A 12,569-nucleotide genomic window follows, 5' to 3' on the forward strand; every position below is an offset into this window, starting at 1 on the left:
CTTTCCCTCCCTGCATGGATGGGAGTTGGGTGCTGGGATGTGCCACAACACCTTTCGTCAGCAATTTGTTTTTGGGGGCTGTTTTCTGCTTGCGGAGCATTTGGAGCACGCTGCACCCAAGGCAAGCAGGGGAATGGTGCACAACTTCACTGACCAGAACAAGTTCCCTGCCTGGGGCTTTGCTCCAAAGCCTGTTGAAACCAGAAAGGTTTTTCCACCTCCTGACTGGGCATTGGCGCAGGCCCGCTGCGGCTCTGCTGGTTTGTGGTGTGCTAGCTGGAGCCGCGCTGGGTTCACGGCGAGGTGCAATGATGCCCCTTCTTCCCACACAGCTGCCTGAAGGAGGACGGGGGGAGGATGATTTGTTTGAAAACGAGCTCACCACCGTGTCCCAGCTCTGCCCTGCAGCAGGAGGAGATTATTTCCACCAGCAGCCTCCACAAACCTAGCACATGCTCCCCAGCCTGGACATGATTTGGCCATAAAAGGATGCCCGGGCTTCGGTCCCTGAAGCCATGCTGCTCCAGCCCCGTGGAGCAGCAGCACAGACAGACAGAGATGGACAAGGTACAGTCTTGAAAGCACCCAAATGACACGGAAGCTGCTGCATCACTTTAAAAAGAGAATTTTGCAGCAATCCCCTGATTTGCACAGCAAGCACCAGACACCACCTACTTGTGCGAAGGTGGGTCAGACCCCTGCGCGCTGCTCCAGCTCAGCAGCACATCCGCTTCTCACTCACGCTGGGGGTGAGCCGCAAGCGCCAATGCTGTGGGGTGCTGCGCGTGCCCTCCCTGCCCTGAGCAGGGTGCAGCACCCTCCTCGCTCTCACATTCAAACCCAGGTACCCGGGGAAATGAAACTGGGGGAAAACCCCGGGAAGCAGAAAGATGATCTTATTTGAGTGAACCTGAATTTCTGTGGAGCCAGATCAGCCGTGGGAGTTACCATGTCAGAAAGGAGATGCCACTTTGGAGTTCACTGCCAGCCCCTCTCACAGGAGGGTTACACTGCAACCTGTGGAGGCCAGCCGATACCATCGGACCTGATCTCCTCAGGCTTCAGCTGTCTGGACTAACGAGGACTGGAGCTCATTGGCTCCTTTTCACACCTTTGCCTCCTCCTCTCTCAGCTCTGCACTGGCTCCGCTATGCCTGCGGCAGCAGCCCATCATCAGCCAGGCCAGATCCATCCTGAAAGATGGCTGAGCAAAAGGGAGGAGGAGCACAGACAGATCCAGGATGAGCAGAGAAGAGGGACACAGGCAGGCTTCTTCTTTTAGGGTGGATGTCACCCACAGCCCTGGGACAGACCCCAAAGGTACTGCCCAGTGGAGCTGTGCTCCAGCCCCTGCTGGCTCTGATGGTGGAGTTGGTGCTGATGCTGTGGGATGGGATGGTCCCTTTGAGGCTTGAGGACATCCCAGCTTGCACAGGCTGGACCTGGGGCCATGTGTGTCCCCACCCCAGCAGGCACCCAAAGCCCTCGTGTGGCTCACAGGGTGCCTGCTGGGATTTGTGGGATTGCAACAGGCAGAGGTGATGGGCCGCCCCCGGGGACAAGTGCCAAGTTCAGCCCTGGCTGGCCCCGCTCCCTCGTGACAGTGACAAGAGGGGAGGGGGCTGCATGCTGGAGAAGGGCATTGAACCTGGCAGCGGGAGAGACGTGGGATGGCACCTCCTGGGCATGGCGGTCAGAGGCTCCCAGAGAGGTCCCCAACCACCTGGACACTGAGCTGCCACCTAGGATGGGTGCAGGGGCAAACAGCACCCTCGTCGCCAGCCCGCCCTGCCAAGCATGGACATGCACCCTGTGTGGGCTCATCTCCCCTCCATCACAAACACCAAATCCACCCTAAGGCCCAGCCTTGGCAGTTTGCAGCACGCCATGCTGTTTGGGCAGCAGTACCAGCGGGCCGGGCCAGGCCAGGGCTCCTGGCTCCTGCCTGGGGGCATGGAGCGACCTCGGGCAAATTTATCTGCTTCTCTAAAATTCACCGTCCTTGTAAACTAGAGGCAACCACCTCCCCGGGCCAGGTCTGCCATGGCAGCCCAGGGGTAGCCTGGCATTTCCCACTTGCCCAGGGCTGCCAGATGCTTGCCATGAGGCTCCGTGCCCCATGCCATCTCCCCACCCTCCAGGCCTTCACCACTGTCAGCTTCCCAAAAACACAGGGCAGGCTCAGGAGCCAGATAAGCCACTTAGCAGCAGTGCCAATTAGCTGTAATAAAAAATTGCAATTAATTTTTTTTAATGCCTTGCCAAAACGAGCCAGAAGAGATGAAGTGAGCGGGGCAGCCTGCCACCTCCATAGGCCAGGCTGAGAGCTGCTGTGCAGGGACCAGTGGTGGCCTTGGGCTCAATGCTCGGCTCCTGCCTGGGGACATGGTTCTCCACAGCCTTCTGCATCTCAGTTTCACTGCCCCAGGGTGCAGAGCAGTTTTTTGCACGGGTCTTGCTTTTGTTTTAAGGGTAGGGAAGTGGGGAGCCTCTCTGCTGGGGAAGGGATGGGTTTTTCCTCCTCGGGAAGGTTTGGTTTCCCCAGGTCCATCATGGGAGGATTAGTTGTGGCCACCACGAAGAGGGGTGCATGTCAAAGCAAAAATCTTTGTGGCGGTGAGACAGCAGGAGACGGTGGTACCCAGGGACAGCACCTGGGTGTGCAGCCACTGCGAGGAGGGGCTACGACCCGACAGCGAGGGGTTCAGTTGCTCTCCCACAACATCTCGGGGTCCCCCCAGGCCCTGTGCTTGGCTCGGGGTGGGAGTAGCAGCTTCTGCCCCAGGTCCCAGCCCTGCCCTGGGGACGAAGTGGGCTCAGCCGCAGGGTCTCTGCTCACGCTGTCCTGCCCATCCACGTGGATGGCATGACTGCTGGGCCGTGGGGGAGAAAAGGGGTGAGTTCAGCTTGGGAGAAGGGGGCTGGGCGGCTGCAGCCCCTGCACACGCTGTGGCATCACCCAGTCCGCTGACGCCCGCAGTCCTTTGGTGCGGCGGGGGGGGCCAAGGGCGCCGCGGGACGCGTGCGGGTCGCAGGGCGGCAGCAGGCACACCTCGGAGGAGGAGCAGCGCTGCCTTTCTCACGCTAGGGCAGCCCTTGCCAGCACACGCTTAGTCACTGGTAAATCCCAGCCTAGATCTGCTCTGCCCTCTGTGAAATGGATCTTGGCTGCACCCCCGCTGAAGCAATCCCGGCGCTCGGGAGCCATGGCGGGCGCGCTTTCCCACGGCAGCCCGGCTTCCAGCGCCCTGTGTGAATCAGCCCCTTCCCGGGCAGGCGCTGGGTGCCCCTCGCACGGCACACGTGCAGCCAGACGGGCAAAGCCAGGCGAGCACAGCACCACTCCAATCCCCCCGTTGTGCCGGCTGCCCACTTGGCAGGAGGGCTGGCGAGGACAGTGCTGAATTCAGGCTCTCTGGGATGGGGGGGGTCAACAGATGTGACATCTCCCCCTGCGTCCCTACGGGGGCTCTGCTCACCAAGTCCACGTCAAGGATGAGGCGTGGGTGCAACCCATCTCAGACAAAGCGGTGGTCCCCGCTGTGGCCCCTCACTGTTGTTCCCTCTCCCTGCACCCATCTGGGCGCCCTGACTGAGGTGTCATACCCTGGTGCCGGGCACCATCACCCCCATAGCCATGTGCTCCTGCCCCAGGACCTCATGCCAGCATCCACCGCACCCAGAGGAACACTCTGCAGCCCAGCCTGCTCCGTGACGTCACCACCGAGAGCTGTGACACAGGGATTAGGAGTGATGTCATTGTACCGGGACCCTGATGTCACGTCTCGCTGTGATGTCACAGCAGGAGAGCTGACGTGGATCTCTGTGCTGCTGTGGTCCCTGAGCCTGGTGAGGCGCTTGTCCCCAAAACCCAGCAGGCTGAGCCACCCTGGCCGAGCACGCAGCTGCCATGCAGCGAGGCTGTCCCTGCCTGCGCGGCCGAGGAGGACAAGGGAGGTGAAATGTCCTGTTGCAATACTGGCAGCCTGTCCAGTGGCTTGTCTTTGTCAAGGATGATCCCTGCCTCTCCCAGCCCTCCTGGGTGGGGATTTCACCAGCAGTGACGCACGAACCTCCCGGGGACTTGAGGGACTGGATGCTTCAGCCCGGAGCTCTGGGGCCATCTCAGCATGCCATCCCCTTTCTGGGCCTCCACCCGGGAAGCTGAGAAGCTCAAAGAAAACCAGAGCCCAGCAGACAACAAGAGCCAAACCTTCTGGGACTCAAAAAGGGCCCCAGGAGCCAGTGTGAGCTTGGCCAAAGAGGGCAGCATGAGCTCAGCTGGAGGTCCATAGCCTGGTGCCCAACACATGTGGAAGATGAGCAGTTCAGACAGTGGTGGAGTCAGTTTTGCTCCTTTGATACCCCTGAAAGCTGTATCTCCAAAGTGCTCCAAGAGTCACCTAGGTGATGCTGAGCTCTGCCCGGAGGAGCCATCCCTGAAACAGTCGCTGGGCTCGCAGGGCTCCTTCCGTCTGCTCTGCTGACAAATATCACCGACCAGCGTCACTGAGGGATCTCATTGGCAGGAGTTTTACCAGTGAGACACAGCCCTCTGCCTGGAGAGCTTCTGGCTTGGGAAATCCTCAGTGTATCAAAATCAGCTGTAAAGGACAACAGTGCCTGGCGTGAACTCTTTGGGGCAATTCAGGGCAGCTCATGTCAGGACAATTCCTTGGGCGTCTTCTGCTCGCCATATCACAGGACTATTCAACAGCCACCTGGAGTGATATCTCTTTTCCTACTCACCGCCTACCCTCTTCCCTTTCTTTCTTTCCCTCTCTCCGAGATGGATATCACCTGGTGAAAGGGCCACTCCTCCGGATGGAGGTTGCAACTCTCATTTTGGTTGTGAAAGCACAGTCCTTGAGCATCCAAGAGTTTCTTTCAGGGACTTACCGAGACTAGAAACCTCCACAGAAGAGGCATGCAGGATGCTCAGGATCTCCCCAGCACAAGTTGCCCATGTGCAGCCTCCAAGCCCAGGAGTAACAGATAGACAGGTCTGCCTCTGGCAGACCTCCTGCCCATCACCCAAAGCAGAGAGCACCCAGAAAGGAGGGAGATGGTGGGAAGGACAGTGAAAGAAAACCAGGTAACAACCTTGCAAATTCCAAACACAAGTCAGGAGCTGATCATGCTCATCCACCCACGTGTGTATTTTTGCACGCTTTTCCCAAGTCTCCAGCTCCTCCTTGCTGCACTCACAGCTCTGACCTTCAGACACTCTCCTCTTCCTCCAGCAACGCTGTGGGCCGGATTCCTCTCTGCCCTGCAGCACCTTCAAGGTCCTTGCACAAAGATCAGAAACCTCAGCAATTCGACCCGGCAGAGCTTCCCACATCCTGCAGGTCCCAAAGCCAGCTCAAGGTGTCGAGCGGCAGCGAGCCGTGCCCCTGGGACAGCCGCACCTCCAAGGGGATTTTCAGAAAGCGGCTGGCCGGGCTGTTTCCCTTCCCCTTTATGCCAAGAGCTTTTCTCATTGACCTTCTTATCACCAGTACCTGGGAATCATAAAGGTGCACATTGCTGCTCCTGCTCTGTTACAAATGGTCTAATGTCTGTCCTTGGGTACCAGCAAACCCACCCAAGCAGCGGATGAAGGGCACAGATGTGTTAGCCCAGTGCTTCTGAGGAGCAGTGGCTCTTGGTGCACACAACAGTCTTGACCAGCCACCAAACCCTGGGCAGCCCCGTCTGCCAACAACACAGCAAGAGCCGCGCCAGGAGATGGGCTGTGATGGTCCCACATGGGAATGCTGCCTGGGCATCCTTCACCAGACCTGCCTGCACAATGAGCACTGGCATTTTTATGGCCATCCGAGCTAAGTAACATGCTCCCAGTGGAAATACTGAGCTGCCGGTGGGTTCTTGGCATAGCACAGGGGCATTTTGGTTCACAAAGAGGGAAGGGCTCTGTTTATTGAATCATTAACATCACTTCCCTCATCGCCAGCCAGGTACTCTGAGAGGTCTCTTAGGCAAGTGCTGACCTAGCCCAACCCTGCTAAGCTGGTAAGATGACATGGGATCCCATGCCAGCCTTGTATGGCGTTCCCACTGCCTTCTCTGCTCCCACTTTGCTATTAGTCATCCGTTTCTGGAAGGTTTCTCATGCATAATAAAGTGTTTCAGCACTTGCATAAGCCAGCTCTTCTCATCAGGAGTGACCTGCTGCATTTCCCAATGCTTTCCCTAGGCAGTCCTTCCGACTGCCATGAAATACGGAGTAAAATATGAAGTTTTCTATCCCCCTTGGAGGCAAAAGGTGTGGGAAATCGAACAGATAAGAATGCCTTTAATTAGTATCATTTGCATAAGCTCTGGGAAAGGCTCACCTGACAGCTAGAAGGGCCTCGCTTGTCTGGGAGCACGGACCACGGGCACTGAAACGGGCAAATTAGCGGAACTCTTCTGCTGACAAGATTGGGGAGATAGCAAAAACAGGGGGTCAGCCCCAGGGCAGAGAAGTGGCCAGCAGCGACGGAGCCCTGGAGGCTCTGTATGCACCCCAGATCCTGCTGCCTCCTTTTGGGACATCCCAGCTCCCACTGGCTCCCTTTCGGGGTAACCCCCCTTCTCCATTTTCACCTGCCAGTTTGCAGCTGCTCTGAACGAGAGAAAAGGATGTGATTTTGGGGTTGGAGGGGTCTGTCAGCTCCCCTAGAGAAGGGAAGGGACGGAGGGGAGAGGAGAAGCACAAGCGCATCCCCAGATAACGCGTGGAGGCTGCCCAAGTGGGCTCAGCATCTGGCAGGGATGGGACCAGGGTGTTGCGATCTCTGCTTCTCGGTGCACACACGCTCCCTGGAGAGCCGCAGATGACTGCAGGTCCCTAACCACAAACCCCATCCCACTGCCGCCTCACCGTCAAACTGCCTTGCGTAGTCGGCGCCTAATCGTCAGTGACACCAAAAGCCCTTTTTGGTACCTCAAGGCCTTTGCAGTGATGAGAATCTCACCCGACATTACACCTAAACCCACATGCAAAGCTGATTTTCCCAGGGGAAAAAAACCCAATGTTCAACCCCACCTCCCACCGCACACATCCCCCCCTCGGGTCCCTCTGTCTCCTCCAGCTGCCTTTCAGCCGTCTCATGTCTCACTTGCTCATTTTTCCTCCCAGCTGGGCTGTGAACTGCCTAGATGGGGGCTGAGCCCCTCCAAAAAGCTGGAGCTGCCACAGCACCCTTGACCCAACCTTCACCGTAGCCGCAAGCCCTGTTTATACAGCACCCAGCACAGTGGGGTGCTGCTCCCAGCACCTATACAGGCTCCCAGCACCTACAGCAAGTTTAATAACAAAGCCAAACCAGTAATAACTGCCTTATAATGAGGTTACGCAGCATCCCCAAAGCCTTCATTTTAGGGTGAGCTCTGTGCCAGGAGCTGCCGGGGGGGCGGTGGGCGAACTGTTCCTTCCCCCCCTCCTCCCTGCCTCAGCTCTTCCAGCCCTATGCCAGCATGCTGCCTTTCTGCCTGCATGAATGTGCTTTATATCCACCTCTGGGGTGAGGGTGTACCCCTCCTGGGTGTGCAAACCTGCAGCGCATGGCTCCAGAGCATGCACCTCTCATGCCAGTCTGCTCCCGAGCCACCCCAAGGGAGCCTGCGCCACAGCAGGAGAAGGGTTAACTTGCCCAGCTCCCTGCAATGCAGCTCATTGCCGCTCCTCTTCATTAAGCTACTGAGTTTTATCCAGCCAGAGGTGAGAGCACAGCTCTTGGCTGGAGGATGCTGGAGGTTGGTGAACATGAGGGCTGGAAAAACCAACCCAACTCAAGCCCTGAAATCGCCCAGCACTGGAAACAGAGCGAGGATCCATGTCCCACCAGCTCCCATGTGAAAGGGTCTCTCCTGAAAACTAAAATGCAGGCAGAAATCTGGCTGCCAAGCATCCTCCAGACCTTCAGGAGCATCTCATTTTGGCACCAGAAGTGGAAAGAGTCACAGAGATACATTTTCTGACTGTGAGAGTCAGAGCCCTGGAAACTGCAAAAGACTGAAGTTTTTTTTTCTATAGACAAGTCCATCACTCAGATCATTAACAGTCAGGCACGCCACTGCTCTCTGTTACCTGAATGCATGCTGGCCGTGCTGGAAGCTGTTTCCTGCCCGACCCAGGTCCCATGAAATGCCAGTGCCACACGAAAAGCCTCAGCTCCAGTGCTGCACCCTCCTCCCAGCTAAACGCACAGCTATACCGGGGGCTCTGTCCTCCGTTCTCAGTGCTGGGCAAGCTTTAGGAAATGATCTTTGTTATGTATTAAGGCAACAGCTACCATTATTCCTGCTCCTTCCGGCTTTCCCCAGCAGCTGTCCCTCCTCTGGTTGAGGTCCTGCGACCATCTGTATAATGTATGGCAGAGTTTCTCCCTTTGCCCGGTGCTGAGCCCTCAAAGCCGTGTATGGCAGCAAGCTGTGGCCCCAAAGCTCTCCACTTTTCCCCAGAGCAGTTTTCAGCCCTGTACAAGTGGCTGAGGCCACCCTGGGCCAGGTGGCTGCGTGACTCTGCTCCTTCATGGCCATCTGGTCCACGAGCATCCTCACCCACATCCCCGCTGCCTCCTCCTCTGCCCTCGCCAGGGAGTCCTGGGGGTGACACAGGCTGATGCCCCTGGTAGGCGCAGTGGCAGAGCTGGGTGCTGAAGGCAGTGACCGGGGAAGGTCGGCTCATGTTTCAGCTTCTATTTTTATCTGGGAACCCAAGTCTGCCCGCAGTGCAATGTGAAGGCCCCGGGGGGATGCGCTGCCTTCCCCAGCTGGAGCCAGATACCATCTCCATGCTACCTGCCCTTCCCTGCCAGCATTCTTGGTGGAGGGCAGCATCTTCTGAGGCACCAGAACATCCCACCTGCACCTCTACCCAGTCCATGGTGTGGTGTGGTGGGAGGAAAGGAGCTGGGGAGCAGTCACATCCTCTGGGCACAGCTCTCTGCAGGCCAGGCTTCCTTCTCCTCCAGCCGTGCTGAGGCTGGGAACACTTCATCACAGCTAAACCTCCGCAGAGACAGAGCAGCCCTCTCGCACACTCGCCATGCCACCACCTGGGTCAGTGGCCAGATGCAGGTGTCCCTTCTCAAGCCTGGCCTTAAATTCATGCCATGGGGGTACGAATGGATTCACCCCCTCTGCCCAGGAGCAGCAGTTGAAACTCAGCAAGATGAGGTCAGTCTCAGGCAGCACCATGGTGGGAAGGAGCCAAGCTGGGGGTGATGTGGTGCCACCCTGTCTCAGTGCCCCGGGGTAACCCCTGCAATCCCACCGTGCATGGTGCTCTGTGGGAGACATGCTTAACACCGTGGGGCTGCACCAGACCCGTCGCTTTTTATTTACTAAAGCAAAAAAAACCCAGTTTGGTAGACAGTTGCAGAAAAATGGAAACTTGAGCAGCTCCAGCACGAGAAGCTTGTCCAGCCTGCAGGGTATCCAGGGCAGCCACTGCCTTTACTGACCCAAGAGCAGGCTCCCCAGCACAAGAACATGATTTTGGAGCCTGGCCCCTGGTCCTGAGCAATGACAGCGAGCATCGGGGCAAAGCCAGGGGAAGGCGAGACCCCCTCCATGATGCCACCGGGCAGCGCCTGCTGCTTTAATTGGGGCGAGAATAGAAGCTGCAGCAGAAAACGGGAATATACAAAAAAAAAAAAAAAAAAAAAAAAAAAAGCGTGAGAAAGGAAATCTGAGCAAGGCCTGGAGCAATCTAACCAATCCAGCGGAAACAATAGCCCAGGAAGAAAAACCAGTTCCTACACATAAGGTAGAATAGGCTGGGAACGGGCTGGAGGAGGGGCAGGAGGCTCACCCATGCACTCCTGCCCCGAAAAAGCCGGGCATTATCGGCTTGCGGCTGCCCAGGGCACGCTGACCCCTTTCCCAGGGGCTCCGGCCCGCTGCCTGCACTGCTGCCTGCACTGCTGCCCACACTGATGCCCGCCGGGCTGCATAGCGGGTTTGGGGGAAAAGGCCTAATGCCGGGCATGCTGCAGGGCTGGGCTGTCATCCACCCCACAGGGACGGGCAGAGCAAGGCACAGCAGCTCTCCTCCAGCCTGGGTCGAGCCCTGCTGGGCTGGGCTGAGTGCTTGAACCGGGCTCAGCACCATAGAATCAGAATTGTTGAGGTTGGAAGGGACCCTTAAGATCATCAAGTCCAACCATTAACCTAAGCTGACAAAACCACTTCTAAACCATGTCCCCAAGTACCACCTCTCCCCTTTTATTTAAACAGCTCCAGGGATGGCAAATCCACCCCCTCCCTGGGCAGCCTATTCCAATGTTTGATAACCCTTTCAGTGAATAAAGTTTTCCTAATATCCAATCTAAACCTCGCCTGGCATAACTTGAGTCCATTTCCTCTCATCCTATCACTTGTCACCAGGGAGAAGAGGTCAGTCCCCACCTCTCTACACCCTCCTTTCAGAGAGCTGTAGAGAGTGATAAGGTCTCCCCTCAGCCTCCTCTTCTCCAGGCTGGACAACCCCAGTTCCCCCAGTCATTCCTCATAAGACTTGTACTCCAGACCCCTCACCAGCTTCGTTGCCCTTCTCTGGACATGCTCCAGCACCTCAGTGTCCTTCTTGTAGTGAGGAGCCCCAAACTGAACACAGTACTCAAGGTGGGGCCTCACCAGTGCCGAGTACAACACCCAGGCTGGGATCAGCAACTGGCCTGAGGTGAGACTCGTGGATGGGACGAGACCCCAGGCTGGGATTAGCCCCCCTCCTGAGATTAGCCCCCAGGATGGGCTCACCGCTGGACTAAGCTCACCACCAGGCTGGGCTCTCCCCCCGGCAGGGCTCAAAGGGCAGCAGAGCGGGGCTGTGCCACCAGCTGGGGTCCCTGGGGCCAGGCATGGGTGGGACGTGGGTCCTGGGCAGGTGCCACCGGGGAAGCAGTGCTGCTGCCGGCTCAGCCGCGGCGGGGGGAGGAAGGGAACACAGGATTTTACAGAGGTAACAAACCGTTCGCAGCACCTGCCCATGGGCTAGCATGGGCCTGCCCGGGCACCCCAGCGCAAACATGGGCCCTTGGGGAAACGGCCATGGATGCACTTTCTCACCTCCTCAGTTCCCACCCGCAGGATGTCTGTCTGTCCCTGCCGGGCAGCACACCCTGCCAGACAAACCCTCAGGCTGCGGGATGCATTGGTTCAAGGCAGGGAAAGCTCAGGTAGATAAACCAGCTCCAGCGTGGTCCAGCAGCCGGTCCCTCACCCTGGACACAGCCAGGCGTGCTAGATCTGGCCCCTTAGCATCATGGTGAGGGTTGGGACGTGCCAGGGGGGTTGTGCTCCCCACAGCCGGGAGGGCCAGATACTTTCATTTTGAAGCAGAAGCTTGAACTCTGCTAAGATCAAAACCACTGTCACGCTCCTCACCGTGAGCTGCAGGGACTTTCCTGCACCTGAGGATTTCAATTCCCTCCAGCTCTGGCTCCGCAGACAAGTCTGACTGCCCCCAGACCTGCTCCCCACCGTCACCCGCTGGGGACAAGCTGGCTGAGCTGGGTCCATCCTCCTCTGCCGTGGAGCACAGCTGGGGGAGCAGGCAGTGTTCCCAGCCAGCCTGCGCTCCGCCTGCCATGAGCCAAACAGTTCTCAGCACCCTTCAAATACAGAATCACAGAATGACAGATGGGCAGGGGGTGGCAGGGCCCTCTGGAGCTCACCCAGTCCAACCCCCTGCCAGAGCAGGGTCCACCAGAGCAGGGTGCACAGGACAGCATCCAAGTGGGGTTTGAATGTCTTCAGAGAAGGAGACTCCACAGCCTCCCTGGGCAGGCTGTGCCAGTGCTCACAGCAAAGAAGTTCCTCCTCATGTTCAGACAGAATTTCCCATGTTCCAGTTTGTGCCTGTTGCCCCTTGTCCTGTTGCTGGGCACCACTGAAAAGAGTCTGGCCCCGTCCTCCTGCCACTCACCCTTTAGATATTGATCTGTATTGATGAGATCCCCTCTCAGCCTTCTCTTCTCCAGGCTCAGGGCTCTCAGCCTTCCCTCAACAGAGAGGTGCTCCAGTCCCCTGAGCAACTTTGTAACCTCCACTGGACTGTCTCCAGTAGTTCCTGGTCTTCCTTGAACCGGGGAGCCCAGACACAGTGCTCCAGTTGTGGCCTCCCCAGGGCAGAGCAGAGGCAGAGGACAGCCTCCCTTGACCTGCTGGCCATGTTCTTTTTAATGCACCCCAGGAGACCATTGGCCTTCTTGGCCACAAGGGCACATTGCTGGCCCATGGTCAACTTGTTGCCCACCAGGACTCCCAGGTCCCTCTCTCCAGAGCTGTTCTCCAGCAGGTCAACCCCTAACCTGTACCGGTGTATGGGGTTATTCCTCCGGAGGTGCAGGTTCCTATACTTGCCCTTGTTCAACTTTGTTAGATTCCTCTCCGCCCATCTCTCCAGCCTGTCCAGGTGTTGCTGAATGGTGGCACAGACTTCTGGTGTGTCAGCCTCTCCTCCCAGTCTTGTGTCATCAGCAAACTTGCTGAGGGTACACTCTGTCCCCTCATCTGGGTCGTTGATGAATATGTTGAACCAGACTGGACCCCTGGGGAACACCGCTAGTTACAGG

The 12,569-nt window shown here is 57.6% G+C and overlaps 1 protein-coding gene across 1 annotated transcript in view; it reads right to left on the bottom strand.

Annotated features, from left to right (window-relative positions):
- Positions 1-12,569, bottom strand: part of EXD3 (exonuclease 3'-5' domain containing 3) — a 209,262-nt gene that overhangs the window by 10,393 nt on the left and 186,300 nt on the right. The gene's annotated exons all lie outside the window — the stretch shown is intronic.

The sequence above is a fragment of the Charadrius vociferus genome, unplaced genomic scaffold, assembly GCF_000708025.1.
Source record: "Charadrius vociferus isolate BGI_N301 unplaced genomic scaffold, ASM70802v2 scaffold398, whole genome shotgun sequence".
NCBI lineage: Eukaryota > Metazoa > Chordata > Aves > Charadriiformes > Charadriidae > Charadrius > Charadrius vociferus.